General features: G+C 37.5%; 1 non-coding gene across 1 annotated transcript; it reads right to left on the reverse strand.

Annotated features, from left to right (window-relative positions):
- Positions 1–5,270: 5,270 nt before the first annotated feature.
- On the reverse strand, positions 5,271–5,377 carry LOC145151846 (small nucleolar RNA R71). Its single transcript, XR_013732397.1, has one exon. It is a non-coding gene; the product is annotated as a small nucleolar RNA R71 (small nucleolar RNA).
- Between the last annotated feature and the right edge of the window lie 10,528 nt (positions 5,378–15,905).

The following is a 15,905-nucleotide window of genomic DNA, read 5'->3' on the forward strand; positions in this document are numbered from 1 at the left end:
TAGTTACTTAGTATTTATCATTAATACTTTTAATGAAGGGAGAATTATAGTCCTTGTCCTACCCGTTCGGCTAACGACCCTCCACCAGTCAAGGAAGCGGTGGGTGAGAGTGGACACCCATTAAACTGCCATTTTATAGGCAGTAACCTTATACCCCCCTTATAGACCAACTTCGTGACTGAGGCCTACTAACGGTAAGACTGACTTGCTCTTATACATACATACATATATATATATATATATATATATATATATATATATATATATATATATATTATTAACTTATAATATTATAAAGTATAATGGTTGAATTTTAACTTTTAAAATTCTAAGGGCTTAACTTGGAATTAAAGTATTTATAAGGGAAAACTTTTCAAATTCCAAAACTTGAGGGCATGTTCTGAAACTATTCAAAACTATTCATTCCATAACTTATGTGTTTAAAGTAGTTTTAATACAAAAAACTCTTCAAGTTCCATAACTTGAGGACAAGTTATGGAAGACTTTAAACTATTAAAGGAATGTAACTTTTCCTTTATTCATAACTTATGAAATATTTATGAGTTTTATGATTCTTAAATGTGACTTTTCATGTGACTTGAGGACAATTTACAAAAACACATTTTAGAATCAACTCTTAGATTAAAATGGATTGAAGACACATTTTCACATAAATTTTCTATTAATCTAAGCAACTCATAAGAACAAGATAATACAAATCAAACTTTTTCATGTAATTAGCCTAATCCTTAAACTAATACAAAACATGAATCTATTGATAATTATCTTTGAAATTGGATTAGCATGAACATTACCACATCAAAAACAGGTTTATAAGTTGAAAAACAGCTTAGGGTAATGTTCCTAGTCCAATTCCAGCCAAAACAGTCAAAGATATGCTGTCTCGGGGTCCAACTCGTCGAGTGCATGAACCAACTCGGCGAGTTGGATGAGTTTTGCCTTGGACTCGTCGAGTCCCTTTATGGACTCGGCGAGTCTGCTGTTCAGACAGCAAAAAACTTTGATTTTTCAGCAATTTTAGCAAGTATAACAAGAAAAAAAGCCTTGGCTCTGATACCACTATTGGGTTATGAGCATTCTAACACTCCTAAGTGTACATGCAACCCTAAATACCTTGGATCTATGTTTTCTCTATTATACATGCAAATATGATTATTCCAAGGTATTACCCTATCTAGCATACAATCTTTGATACTTGGGTAATAAAACAAGTTAGAAGACATACCTTTTTATGTAGCTTGATTCCTTGATTCTTAAGAGCCGAGTGCCCCAAGTGTGACACCTCAAATGGTTCACACAACATCAAATGCATTTGGTATAACTTAGAGAGAAATGAACACTTCTTGAAATCGGCTAGCCCTCACCATTTCTTCATAGTCTCACATGGTTGCCTCATGGGTCCTCTCATGGTGACCGATTTTGACAAGAATAAGATGCTTATATAGTTTGTCACAATTAGGGTTACACCATGTAAACCCTAATTGTCATGGCCTTTCATTTCCATGATCCATGGGTACAAAAACACCATGGTGCATCCTATGGGTTTTAGCCCAACTTGATAATCCATGGAGCATTAGCCCACTATACAAGTATGGATGATTTACACAATCAACCCATATATTTAATTAGTCTCCTTTTTTATCACTTAATTAATTCCAAATTAATTCTTGATCAATACTAATTAAATAATCTTATTAATATATTAGAACTTATAATATATTAGTAAACCTTAAGTGTTATTTCTCTCATTTTAGTCTATCCAAATGCATGATGCCATGCAACCCAAATGGACCATGCCGATTCGGGTCAAGTACATAGCAAATATAGTTATGGAATTAGACACTAATCCAACAGCACACACGTCCCTTTAGTTATTTTCTCTACAAAAAGGATAGGATTGTTGAGGACAATGGAAGGGTCAAGTTTTCGATCCCCGATGATGATGAGGTTATGGTGCTGGAGCATCTGGGAAGAAGAGTGAGGCCTAGACCCGCGGAAGTTCGTGAGGAACGACCGGTCATTCCCGTTGAGCATGAATTACCCATGGACCAAAACAACCTGACTATGAGGCAATTTCAAAACAATTTGGCCCGTGGTGTGAATCATACGAATATGACTTTGGAGTTCATAATGAACCAAATGAATATTCACCGGCCCGACACTCATCCTCCTTAACCATACATTCCGAGTTAGGAAGATCTTTGGAAGGAAAGACAAGGAGGAGCCGACGGAAGTGGAGCCGGGGGAGGAGACGAGGACTAGCTATCCTTTTTATTTATTTGTGTTTTGAGTGCTTTAAGACAATTTTATTTTTGTTTTATTTTGTTTTGTTTGGTTAAAAAATTTAATTTGGTTGTTTTTAAAACTTGTAGTAATTAGGGATAATTTAGGAACTTTAAATTAATGTTTGTTTTCCTTTAATTATGTAGTTTTTGTTTTTGATCTTTGCAGAAGTTAGGTTGAGAATAGAATGAGTATTTAAAGCGTGAGAGGAAGAAGCGAGGGTTCGAGTCATTAACAAGAGATTAGAAGACTTTAAGCGACATTTTTGAGTCTGGTGATTATGATTCATAAAGGGAGTCATGTTACAAAAGAAATAAGGAGGTGTATTGAATTAATACCATCTTTGACCAAGAAATCCGCACCGAAGTATAAAAGATTAAAAATCATGATCTGAACCATAAACATACCGTGGTCAAAACCAAACACGGCGTGTTCCAGAAGAAAAACGCGATTTCTGTCCAGTTAAAATTCAACACGACGTGTTTCCCACTACAACTCGGCGTGTTTCTATCTCAGTAAATTTTCTCGAGTAATTTATTTGATCCTATCCAAGGCGGGCATTATTCACATTTACGAAGTCCATTTCTAGGCATTTCCAAGAAGCTGTTTCCACTTGTGTTCCGAGCTGTCAACCACACGAGACGTATGATACCCAAGGCATGGATGAATTGTTCCCATGCCAAATTCAGCTGAAGAAGGAGCTAAAAAGAAGAATTATCAACCTCCCTACTACTATCCCAGGTGAGTCCGTTCCTTTTCTCTTCTTTTTACTTGTTATTTTATTTTGCCTAACATGCAATGGGGACATTGCATATAACAAGTGTGGGGTAGGGGGTTGGTTACATTAGTTACATTAGAATCCTAGGTATAATTTTGAAAGTTTTGAACAAAAAAAATTGCTAGGTTAATTCAGAAAATTATGGTAAAAGCAAATAGGATTCCATGCTAGTATTGTGTTTGATGATTCTTTGAGGACCTACATGTTTAGTTGAGCCAATATACATTATAATGCATTTGTGGCCTCCTTTATTCTAGTGAAATCATAGAACAAAAACATAACCCTGCTTAGTTTGAGGGACACAACATGTTTAGCATCGTGTAGTTAAAATGTATCCAGGGAAGCTTAAGTAGTCATTTCACACTAAGACTAATGCCTTTAATTAAAAAAGGTTGAAGTTAAAACCCCTTGCATAAGTATATATTTTTCTAGGTTTTTAGATTTGAGTGAAAAAAGTGCATAGTAAAAAAAAGAGTGCTGAAATGTTTGAATGAATCTACAAGTATGAATATATGACAAAGAGCTACAAAGTATTAAAGATTCAAAGAAAAAGTTGTATTTTTATTTTATTTGTGATTTTCTTTTCTAGGTTATTTTTCCATATGTGTGCTTGGGGATTTAACCAAATATACCTTGAGGTTAAGAAAGTTTTATGCGGATGGATTCGGAGGGATGCTTAAAATGAGCGTTGTTCGGAAAAATTAGGCGAGTGTTTATGAAGATTGTTATTATTTAGGATTAGGGGTCCTTAGGAAAAATTAGACACAAATGCATGCGTTGCGGTCTTGGCATAATGGCTAGATTCAAATGGGATTGTCTTATGTGGTATTAGTGTGCTAAAATTCAGTTTTGCTTGGGGGCAAGCAAAAGTCAAATATAGGGTATTTTGATATGGGCATATTTAGTCATATAATTCATGCATTATCTTAATACTTTATGTTGTTTTTGTCTCAAATATTGAACAAAAGGTACTTAATTAGTTTAAAAAATCATTTTCAGCAACAAAGACATGCTCGGAAGGAAAAGGAAACAGAATTGGCGATTGGAAGCTTGGATCTTGGATTTTGAAGAAAGAAGATGAAACAGAAGAAAAACACAGCGTGTTAACCTCACCAACAAAGTGTGTTGTATTGAAAAATCCCGATAAAATCTTACCTTTCCGTACACACGTTTTTAATGAAGAACACGACGTGTTGAGTCCAAGAACACGATGTGTTGCGCCTATTTTTAGAATCTATTTAAGGATCGTTTCTGTTCAAAACCCTAACAGACTCTTTGAGTTTTTATCGACTTTTGTAGGCCAGAGACATTCTCATGGAGCTTTGGAACTCAGAATTCGACTAGAGGCTATTTGTGAAGAGACCAAAGGCAATCAATCATTACTTTTTCTTAATTCTTTTTGTGAATCATGTTTGCAACATTGAATTTCGTGTTTATGGTTTTATTTGCTGAAGTTATGGGCTAAAACACCATAATTTCGTTTAGAATATATGATCTTATGACCATGTGTTGATTAAGTGGTTTTGGATTAAGTTGATTTGATTATTTATCATGATAAGCTTGTTAAAAGATCCTTATGTGTTCATGACAATTGTTTTCTGTTAATTACTAAGTATATTGAGTTGTATGAACATCTGCTTGATTGCTTGTCTCTTATGAGTTAATTGAACCAAACAATTTAATTAACTACCATTACAAGTCTTGCTTGATTCGAACTGAACACTAGTAAATTATTTAATTTAATCACTTGTTCACTGCTTGAATTGATTTATTTGCTAAAGGATTAGTAATAGTGAACATGAACCTAATCACATTTGAAATCAGTAATTGATGATATATTAATCCATTGCACTTGCGACGAAATCAACCATAGGAATAAGTGAATTGAATCCAACAAAAACAAACTTTGAATTGAAGAATCACATACTCGCTCAACTGATGGACATCCCATTTTATGGGAAGGATCACAAAGACTCCTATAAACATATTGACGAGGTCAAAGACATAGACGACTACATTAACATCCCGAATGTGCCACGCGCGACTGTGCTACTTAGGATGCTACCACTTACGTTCAAGGGTGTCCCGAAAGATTGGTTGAAGGCACTTCCCGTCAGGATCCATAAAAACATGGGCCAAGATGCACAAAGAGTTCATTCAACAGTTCTGCCCTCCTTCGAAGGTCTCTAAATTGAAGAAAGCAATTGCAAATTTCGAACAACAAGGGGGCGAGTCACTTTATGAAGCATGGGAAAGGTACAAAGGGTTGCTGACAAACTGTCCATAGAATGACCTTAATGTTCAACAAGAGGTATCTATCTTCTATGATGGAGTAAATATTACAACCAGACAGCTCCTTGACTCCCAAGGACCACTCATGAAGAAAGCCCCAGTTGTCATCAAAAATTTAATCGAAGAATTCTCTAAACACTCAAGAGAATATCATAACCCATGAAACGACTCAACTCGAGGAACGATGAACTCTGTTTCAGATGATATGGAGGAAATGATGACCAAGTTGGTAAGTATGGATAGTAGGATGACAAATATGGACCAATCCATCCACTCCATCCGTGTGGGGTGTGATAATTGTAGCGGGCCTCACCTCGCCAAAGATTGTGACTTGGATGAGAACGGAAACTGGAAAGCTCAAGTTTGTTATTCAAGCGGGGATAGGTACGATGAAGATTGGAGAAAACCTAAGAAGGAATGGCTACCCTTCGACGAGTACAAGAAGTTGAAGGAGGAAAAATACAAACAAACGATGTGAGGGTTTTATAAAACAGAAGAGCTGGTACAAGAAAAGAAGACAGATTTTGAAGCTATGCTTTCACGATTTGCATCCGCATAAAAAAAGACATGACGAGACTGATGCCGCGATACGAGAGCAACAAACGATGATGAAGGACCAGCAATCATTGATAAAAAATGAGCAAGCCTCGATCCTCAACATCGAGAAGCAACTCGGGTAACTTGCAATGCAATTCAATGAGCGGTCACTGGGAGGACTTTCGAGCAACACCGAGCAACATCTGAGGGGGGCACACATAAATGTTGTCACAACAAGAAGTGGTAAAATAATCACTCCTTTATCCCTAAACCAGAATGAAGATCCAAAAGTGGTGGAGGAAGTAGGAAAAGAAAATCAAGAATCGCAAACTGGCGATTCAACACGACGTGTTCAAGAGAAGAACACGACGTGTTTTCCGCCTGAAGAAAATAAAAACCCTCCAATCAAGCCGTATCAGCCTCCATTTCCATTCTCAAACCGAGCTAGACAAGACAAGAAAAATGAAGACTACAAGAAGTTTCTGGAACATATTAAGGCCCTCCAAATCAACATTCCATATATCGAGGCGGTAACTCAAGTGCCCAAGTATGCCAGGTTCTTGAAAGATATTATCACAAATAGAAAGAAGATGGAGGAAGCATCGAAGGTGGTCCTAAATGAAAATTTTTGAGCCGCTATGTTGAACAAATTACCGAAGAAAGTGGGAGACCCGGAGAGATTAACTTTTCCATGTCAATCAGGGAATTTTGCTACAAGCTACGCATTGGCCGATTCGGGAGATAGTGTGAACCTTATGCCGTATTCATTCTTCAAGAAATTTAACCAACTGGAACCAAGACCAATTCGTATGGAAATCCATCTAACTAACAATTTGGTGATGTTCCCGAGTGGCATATGCAAGGATCTCTTGGTAAAAGTGGATAAATTCGTGTTTCCCGCAAATTTTATAGTGTTAGATATGGAAGAAGACCATCAAGTGCCTATTATTCTTGGATGACCTTTCCTAAGCACCACTTGTGCTTTAGTGGACGTGAGGGAATCAAAACTTACTCTTTGGGTAGGAGATGATGCAGTCACTTTTGGAGTTGCTCGGGTGATAAAACGTTCAAGGTCTAGCGACGACACGGTTTTCTCGGTAGACACATTTGAAGAACTCTTGGAAAAAGAGTTGGCGGAATGGAAAGAAGACAAGGTGGGTGGATTCACGTTCCTTTCAGAAGGTGACTTTGATGCAGAGAAATACTAGAAAGTGATAGAGAGGTTACTTGAAGAAAGCGGATTTGAAGAACTCACGAGAAACTCTGAAGAACAAACACGACATATTGAGGAGCCCAACACGGCGTGTCGGGTGAAATAAACACAATCGGACGGGGAAATTACGTACACCACGGTGTGCTCTGTTGATACACACACCATGTTCAATGTTCAGAAAACAGAATTGGAGCTGGAAACGCTACATGAGTATCTGGTTCATCCGTTCTTCCACTCCATTTTGCTATGGTGTGTGTCATACGGTATGGTGCCTCACCATACCTTCTGCCTTGTAGAAATTATCAAATGCAACATTGCAGAACTCCAACCCATTGTCATTCCTTAGAGTCTTGACCTGTTTTCCAGTCCTTTTCTCAACCATGGTCTTCCACTCTTTGAACTTCGCAAACACCTCATGTTTGGTATTCAGAAAGTACAACAAAACCTTCCTTAATCATCAATGAATGTCACAAAGTATGAGCATCCACCTTGAGACATCAATGATACAGGACCCCACAGATTTGAGTGAACATGTTCTAGGATTTCCTTGCTTGTGTGTTGACCGGTATCAAACTTCACTTTGCGATGCTTTCCCTTGGCACAAGCTTCACAAACTTTTATCTTTACAACAACCTGTCCACTAAGCAGTCCTTTTTTTACTTAGAACTAACATGCCCTTATCAATCATGTGCCCCAACCTACGATGCCACAACTCCATCTTGTCATCACCTTTATTCAAGGATTGGGAGATATCCACCGTTCCCATAACCATACTTCCTTCTAGGATATAAATCCCTCCACGATTCATCTTTCCTTTCATTATAACTAGAGAAACTTTGGTGACTTTGACCCAGTTACCTTCACCAACATACCTCATACAATTCTTAACCAATGTGCCCAAAGAAATTAAATTCTTCCAAAGTTCTAGAACATACCAACAATCTAATTTCCTAACCATATCGTCGTGCTTCTTGATCTGCACCATGCCACTACCCTTGATACTGCTCACCATATCATCACCCATCTTGACTGTGCCATCCCTCTCTTTGAAGGATTCAAACCAGTTACGATTATACGTCATGTGATAGGGTGCCCCAGAATCCAAAACCCAAGGATCGGTAAAACTAGTTGTACTAACAGTAAGTAGATCACCATCGTCCCTTTCATTAGAACTTTCCTAAACCACAAAAACAATGTTATTGCTTCTTGATTCACTTTTGAACTTATTCTACAGTTGTAGACAATTTCTCTTGAAGTGCTCATTCCCCTTGCAGTTATAACATTTAGCTATCTATAACCTTTAGACTTCGATTTAGAACGTGATCTCCCTCTGATTCCCCCTTTCCTCTCTTTTGTCCTTCCTCTCCTTGCAAACAAACCAGAACTAGAAACCTCCTCTCCAAAGGAAACTTTCCTTTTTATTTCCTTGGACATCAGAGAGTTCTTTACATCATTCACAGTAATTGTTGTCCTACCATAGAGCATGCTATCAACGGAATGCTCATATGAGTTCGAGAGAGAACATAAGAGAATGAGCGCCTAATCTTCATCTTCAATCTTCACATCAACCCCTTGTAGATCCAAGATGATGTGATTGAAGTTATCCAAATGATCTTTCACTTAGGTACTTTCAGACATTTTGAGAGTGTACAACCTTTGCTTCTGATACAACCTTTTCGTCAGTGAGTTGTTCTGGTACTTGTCACAAAGTTACTGCTAGAACCCAGAAGCAGTTGCTTGATCCACGACCTCCCTCAATACTTCATCTGTCAAACACGACAGAATGGCACTATGTGCCTTCATCAGAATGTCCACCTTTTTATCACCTGCCATGTCCTTTGGTAGTTTTGTCTCTCCTTCCAGTGCTACTGCACATCCTTGTTGAACCGGAAGAGCCCTCATCTCCACCTTCCACAAAGTGAAGTCAAATGAACCATTGAAATTTTCCAAATCAAACCTGTAAGATGCCATATTCAATCAGTAGAAACACAAATAGCAGCTCTAATACCACTTTTTAGGAAGTAAAGCAGATAATAAGCAAACCTAAAAGCATACAAGACATGGTATTTATGTGGTTCGGTTAAGGTGAAGTATGTCTACGGACAGGAGGGGAGTACTATTTATTCAATAGCTCTCAAATAGAGGTTACAGGTACACGTTTCATAGATATTCACCTAAAAATGTAGAATTCAAGATACAAAACGACTTAGCATGCATCCCTGTTTATACTTGAGGGATCAAACCTAAAACCCTAATAGGACAAACCCATTGGATCATATGCCCATGAAAGGTGTCAACCAATGACAATCTGCCATACAACATCTTCTGGAACATTCATCCTTGCATGAGCATCAACAACATACATGATTGAGCATCATGATCCATAATGGCATATCATGATGCAATAGTGGCATATCAGGATCACCATGGCATATCAACCATCATGGTGGCACATCAAGCAATAATACTTGAGCATCTTCAAGCTCTGAGCTTCCTTGAATAATCTTGAGCAATATAGGGGACTTCATAGCATACAGATCATCAAGGGATACCTTTGCATATCAAGGAACCAAGTGGTATATCCTTGCATCAAGATGACACATAAGACATGAGGATGACATATCTTGATCAAGGGATGACACATCCTCTCCAAGGCTGGCATATCTAGATATCCACTCTATAATGGCGCATCCACCTCATGAATGGAATATCCAGTCACATGGTGGTATATCCTGTCACTTGTTGGCATATCATGTCACTTGGTGGCATATCCTGTCACTTGATGCCATATCATGTCACTTGGTGGCATATCAAGTCACTTGGTGGCATATCAAGTCACTTCGTGGCATATCAAGTCACTTCGTGGCATATCAAGTTCTAAATGTGGTGCACATTGACTTCTAAGTGGCACATTCAAGCATATGATGCTCCATTCTACTTCTATGTGCTGCACACCTCCTTTTAGAAGATCCGTTCCTTTGTCACTTGAACTGTTCCTTTGTCAGGAGATCCATCCCTTTCTCAGATGATGCGTTCCTTTGTTACATGATCCATGAACCCTAAGTGCTCCATTCAGTTTCAAGTGCTTCATTGAACTCAAATGCACCATATGAATGCTCCAAATGCTCAAGTCACATTTAACAGCTACCATGATTTCTATGGTTTAGAATCTGATCGTTCCGATCATAAACCCTTTTCTTTTTCCGTTCTTCTCACTTGCACACCTTAGAGTATTGGGTTAGGGTTTTGGTCCATTAGACCGTAAGGGTAGGTTAGTCATTACAAATTGGTCCATGGGATTTATTCCCAAATTTTCCCTTCATTCCCTCGAATTTCCTATTTTTGAAAAAAAAACAGCCCTTATGGTCAATTAGTTAACATTTTAGGTTTCTAACTTTACCTCTTTTAGTCCCTCACTAGATTCAAACTCGTATACGTTAAATAATTATTTCTAATTATTTTCATTAATACTTATTTATTATTATTATTATTATTATTATTATTATTATTAGTATTATTATTATTATTATTATTATTATTATTATTATTTTGTTAAAATTTTGAATTCCTAAAAAGAAATATGATAAATAATCAAATAATGAAAAAAGGGTATTACAAATCTCCCATACTCTTTAGTATTTCGTCACTAAAATTCAATCCTTGATTATTTGTGATTAGCTCCTACACACTTTAGAGCTCCTTATTACTTCTATCAAAAAACTTCTAAAGTTGAATAATATTCATCACCTTGCTTAACCATTCTTTTCTGAATTATTAGAAAGACTATATCAAGAATTCAGACCATGCTTCAAGTCCTTAAGAAACAATCAAAGAAGAACGTGAAAAAGGATCCTCACCACAATCCTTAACCCATATTATAGGATTTCCATTATTGAAATGGGATTTTCCTTTAAACTAAGATCATAAGGGTCTCCGATTCTTGGAAATTGTACTTTCATTCCATTGTGACTATGTGTTTCTTCCTCTCTTTCTTGTTCGATCAAATTCATCGTTCTTCTCTATTTACTTATTGTATAAATCAAACCTTTCGTATTTCATTTGTTTTCGTCATAATGGAAATGCCATATTGGACTTTACTTGAATTTTCCAATGCACTTACTTTGATTAAGTTTCTCTCTGTGAAGTAACACGATCCTAGTTAAACCTTATATGGTTTTCCTCTTCTACATGAACCTCTTTGACAGTTTAAACCATATCTAACCATACATGCTTATTTTATTCACTCTTTTTAACTGATCACCACTTAGGGTCTCTAAGTATCACCACTATAACTCTAAAGTGGACCTTCTTTTCTTCGAGGTGCATGAAATTGGCTCCGATGCACCCTCTTGCTTTGTCATTTATCCATCACCAATGATTAGTTCTCACACACCATCTCTATGGATAGATTGTTACTCAATAATCGGTCCTGATGCTGTCTTGTATTCCTTAATAGTAAGTTAAGATATTTTTCCTGAGTTGTTGGTTCTCGATGTTGTTCACTATTGCTCACGCTAACATCTATGAATTGAAGGGATAATTGTTCCCCACCTTACCATATATTCCATATCCATGTTAGTGTTTCGTTCTGTCTGGTCGGTAATCTAGACAACAATTATTTCATGATTCTCATTTTGGTTACAATCTCTTATTTTTACACTGTATGTGGCCGTTGTTGGCGTAATTCAGGAAAAAGCCCACAGGGGCATTTTAGAAAAATTGCTTTTATTATTTTTGTTTCCCGGTTTTAGACTATGAGTCAAACTCTATTTCTTTTACTATAAATATGCTATGTATGTAGGTATTTAGAATGAAGTTTTTTCTGCAATAAAGTTTCCTTTTCCACCAAGCAAAAACACAAATCCCGTTTTTTTCTTCCCCTGTTATCACCTATTGCTTGCTGTGCAGTTTTTTTCCTTCTTTCCTTCCTGTTCTGTTTTGTTTTCTGTTCTTAGGAAACAAGGTTGCAACAAGGTATCAGGTAGATACCTTACACTTGGTATCAGAGAACAGAAGAACACATAAGAGATCCGACAAACCGATCTTTCACTGCCCCACCATGGAAGGACCGAAGATGCATTGTCCCATATTGACTAGAACCAACTATGCTGCATGGGCAATTAAGATGAAGGTGTTCATGCAAGAAATGGAGGTTTGGGATGCAATTGAACCGAAGAAACCCGAGAATGCAGTTGGTGTCAAGAAGGATCCCAGAAGAAATCCTTTTATCGATAGCAGCGATTTAGCAAGCCATCCCGGAAGAAATCCTTTTGTCGATAACAGAGAAGCAAACGGCAAAAGAGGTGTGGGAAACACTCAAGACTATGTATATAGGTGCAGATCGAGTTCGAACAGCAAAATTTCAGTCACTAAAGGCTGAATTCGAGATTCTTAGTATGAAAGAATCCGAGACGGTTGATGATTTTTTAGCAAAAATCAGCAACATCGTGAGCAACATCCGGGCGTTAGATGATACCATGGACAAAGTGTACGTGGTCACAAAGATTCTATGAGCCGTTCCCTCCAAATTTGTTCAAATTGTATCAACAATTGAACAATTCGCTGATCTTGATACGATGATAGTTGAAGAAGTCGTTGGAAGACTCAAAGCACACGAAGTGCGTATTCAAGTACATTAAGAAGTAGACGAGAAGAAACTGCTCTTAAACCATGAAGAATGGTCAGAAAGAAACAAGATGCAATCGAACGATCAAGAATCAAAGAACAAGCAATAGGGTAATTCAAGCAACCGTGGGGGACGAGGAAGAGGTCGTCGAAAAGGTAATTGGAACAATTCAGATCGTGGAAAAGGTAATTGGAACAATTCTGTTCGTGGAAGAGGTAACTGGAACAACTCAGGTCGTGGAAGAGGTGGTAATCACCAGAATAGAGGAAGTCATGGGCAAAACCAAACTCAAAACTATGGGAAAAGCAAGATATAATGCTATAATTGCCAAGAATACGAGCATTATGCTTCCGAATGCAAAAACCTACGAAGAGAACGGGTTCAAGAAGCTAATCTAACCCAAGATTTCAATGATGCCGAACCAGCCCTATTACTTGCAGCCGTGTACAATTAACATGTTAAAAATGAAGTCATGCTAAATGAAGAAAATGTAAACCCAACCCTAAGAAAAAAGGAAGAAGTATCAAGCCAATCAAAAGTATGGTGCCTTGATAATGGAGCCAGCAACCACATGACGGGTGAAAGAGGTAAATTTTAAAAACTTGATACCTCAATTAAAGGCTTTTTCAAATTTGGGGATGGGTCTAGAGTTCGAATAGAAGGAAGGGGTTCCATCGTTTTTAAGTAAAGAAAGGAGAACATCGAGAACTCAAGGAAGTATAGTTTATACCAAGACTTTGCAACAATATTATTAGTTTGGGGCAATTGGCTCAAAATGGTGACAGAATCGTTATGCATGCTACTTACCTGTGGGTTCATGATGCAAAGGGAAGATTATTGATGAAAGTCATGCAATCTAAAAATCGCCTCTACAAAATCACGCTTGAAGAAGAAGAAACCATGTGCCTACTTAGCGAAACGATAGAACCAAAATGGTTATGGCATAATCACTTAGGCCATGTAAGTTTTTCATCCCTTAAACATATGTCTGATGCAAATATTATGGAAGGATTACCCAACATAGATAACCCTAACAGCCTGTGTGAAGGATGTTTGGCCGAAAAACAAACACGAAAACCATACCCCACACAAACAACCTTTAGAGCTAAAAGAAGACTCGAACTCATGCATGTGGATCTTTGTGGTCCCATCTCTCCACCCACACCAGCGGGGAATAGGTACTTCATGTTGCTAGTTGATGACTATACAAGAGTTATGTGGGCATATTTGATGAAAAATAAAGATGAAGCGTTGCAAGTTTTTAAAAATTTCAAAGCGAAAGTCGCAGTGGAAACCGGTGAAAATATTTTAACACTTCGTACGGATCGAGGGGGTGAGTTTCTTTCAAATCAATTCAAATCTTTTTGCAAAGAAAATGGCGTAAACAGGCACTGTACAACACCATACTCCCCACAACAGAATGGAGTTGTGGAACGACGCAATCGCACCGTTGTAGAGATGACAAGAAGTAGTCTAAAGAGCATGAAAGTACCTGATGTGTTATGGAGCTAGGCAGTAACTCATGCAATTTGCATTCTTAATTGAGTAACCACTAAAGCTCTCAAAGATGGTACACCATATGAAGCATGGACCGGAAGAAAACAACGAATCGATCATATAAGAGTTTTTGGCTGCAATGCACACATGCGGGTAACCTGAAGGCATTTGAGTAAATTAGAAGCACGTAGCAAAAAGCTAGTACACTTCAGGGTAGAAAAGGGCACGAAAGGTTATAGATTGCTTGATACTGATACGAGATCCATTCGAGTAAGTAGAGATGTGATTTTTGAAGAAAATAAAACATGGGAATAGGGGAAAACAAGAAAATTCAAACAAACATCAAATGAAATCTTCACATTTGATATATTATATCTTGATGAAAACACACGTGGATATAGCGAGCAATATGGTGAAAACTCAAATGAAGACAATACTAATCCGGATAATAATGTACCCGAAAGTCCTCACAATATTCCATAAAGTCCTCATAATATTCCATCAAGTCCCAAATCTTCCCATGAAAGTGCAACTAGCTCGACCTCGTCTACACGCAATGCTCCAACCAAGTTTTGCACCTTGGCTGAAATATATGAAGATTGTAGTGAACTTTTGTTCTTACATGATGACGATGAACCGTCGTCTTACTCTATGGAAAAAGGAATTGATGAATGGGAAGATGCAATGAAGAGTGAGCTAAGAGCAATCGAGAAAAATAAAACATGGAAGCTAGTAGAGTTTCCAAAAGGAAAAAAACCCATTGGTCTCAAGTGGTCTTCAAGATAAAAAGAGATCCAAATGGAAATATCTCTAAGCACAAGGCGAGGTTAGTCGCAAAAGGCTATGTACAAAAACATGGGGTTGATTTCGATGAAGTTTTTGCACCGGTGGCTAGAATGGAAACTGTGCGTATTTTACTTGCTTTGGCAGCCAATAATGGTTGGATTGTACATCACCTTGATGTCAAATCAGCCTTTCTTAATGGAGAATTAGAAGAAGAGGTTTATGTAACTCAGCCAGAGGGTTTTATACACAAAGACAAGCCAAAATTAGTGTACAAATTATCAAAGGCGTTGTATGGATTGCGACAAGCTCCTAGAGCTTGGAACTCACGGCTAGACAAAAGACTTGGGTTTTGTAAGATGTCCACAAGAGTATGCCGTCTACAGAAGAAAGAAAAATAGAAATCTACTTATAATTGGAATTTATGTGGATGACTTAATTGTCACTGGAAATTGTATTGATGATGTAAAGTTGTTCAAACAACAAATGAGCAACGAGTTTGACATGAGTGACCTTGGGTTGTTATCGTATTACCTTGGGATTGAGGTAAGTCAACAAAAGGAGGGAATAACTTTAAAACAAACAACTTATGCAAAATCCATACTTGAAAAATCAGGTATGATTGATTGTAATCCGTGCAAATACCCAATGGAGCAAAGACTGGAGCTAAGTAAAGATGAACAAGGAGAACCTGTTGATCCAACATTTTATAGAAGTATAGTTGGTGGATTGAGATATTTGACACATACATGACCAGACATCGCTTTTTCAGTTGGAATGGTGAGTCGGTTTATAGAAAGACCAACTTCACAACACCTACAAGCTCTGAAACATATTCTAAGATATATAAAAGGAACAACTATGTATGGTCTGGA

Source organism: Lactuca virosa, chromosome 1, assembly GCF_052849685.1.
Source record: "Lactuca virosa cultivar CGN04683 chromosome 1, Lactuca_virosa_CGN04683_v6, whole genome shotgun sequence".
In the NCBI taxonomy this organism is placed as follows: Eukaryota; Viridiplantae; Streptophyta; class Magnoliopsida; order Asterales; family Asteraceae; genus Lactuca; species Lactuca virosa.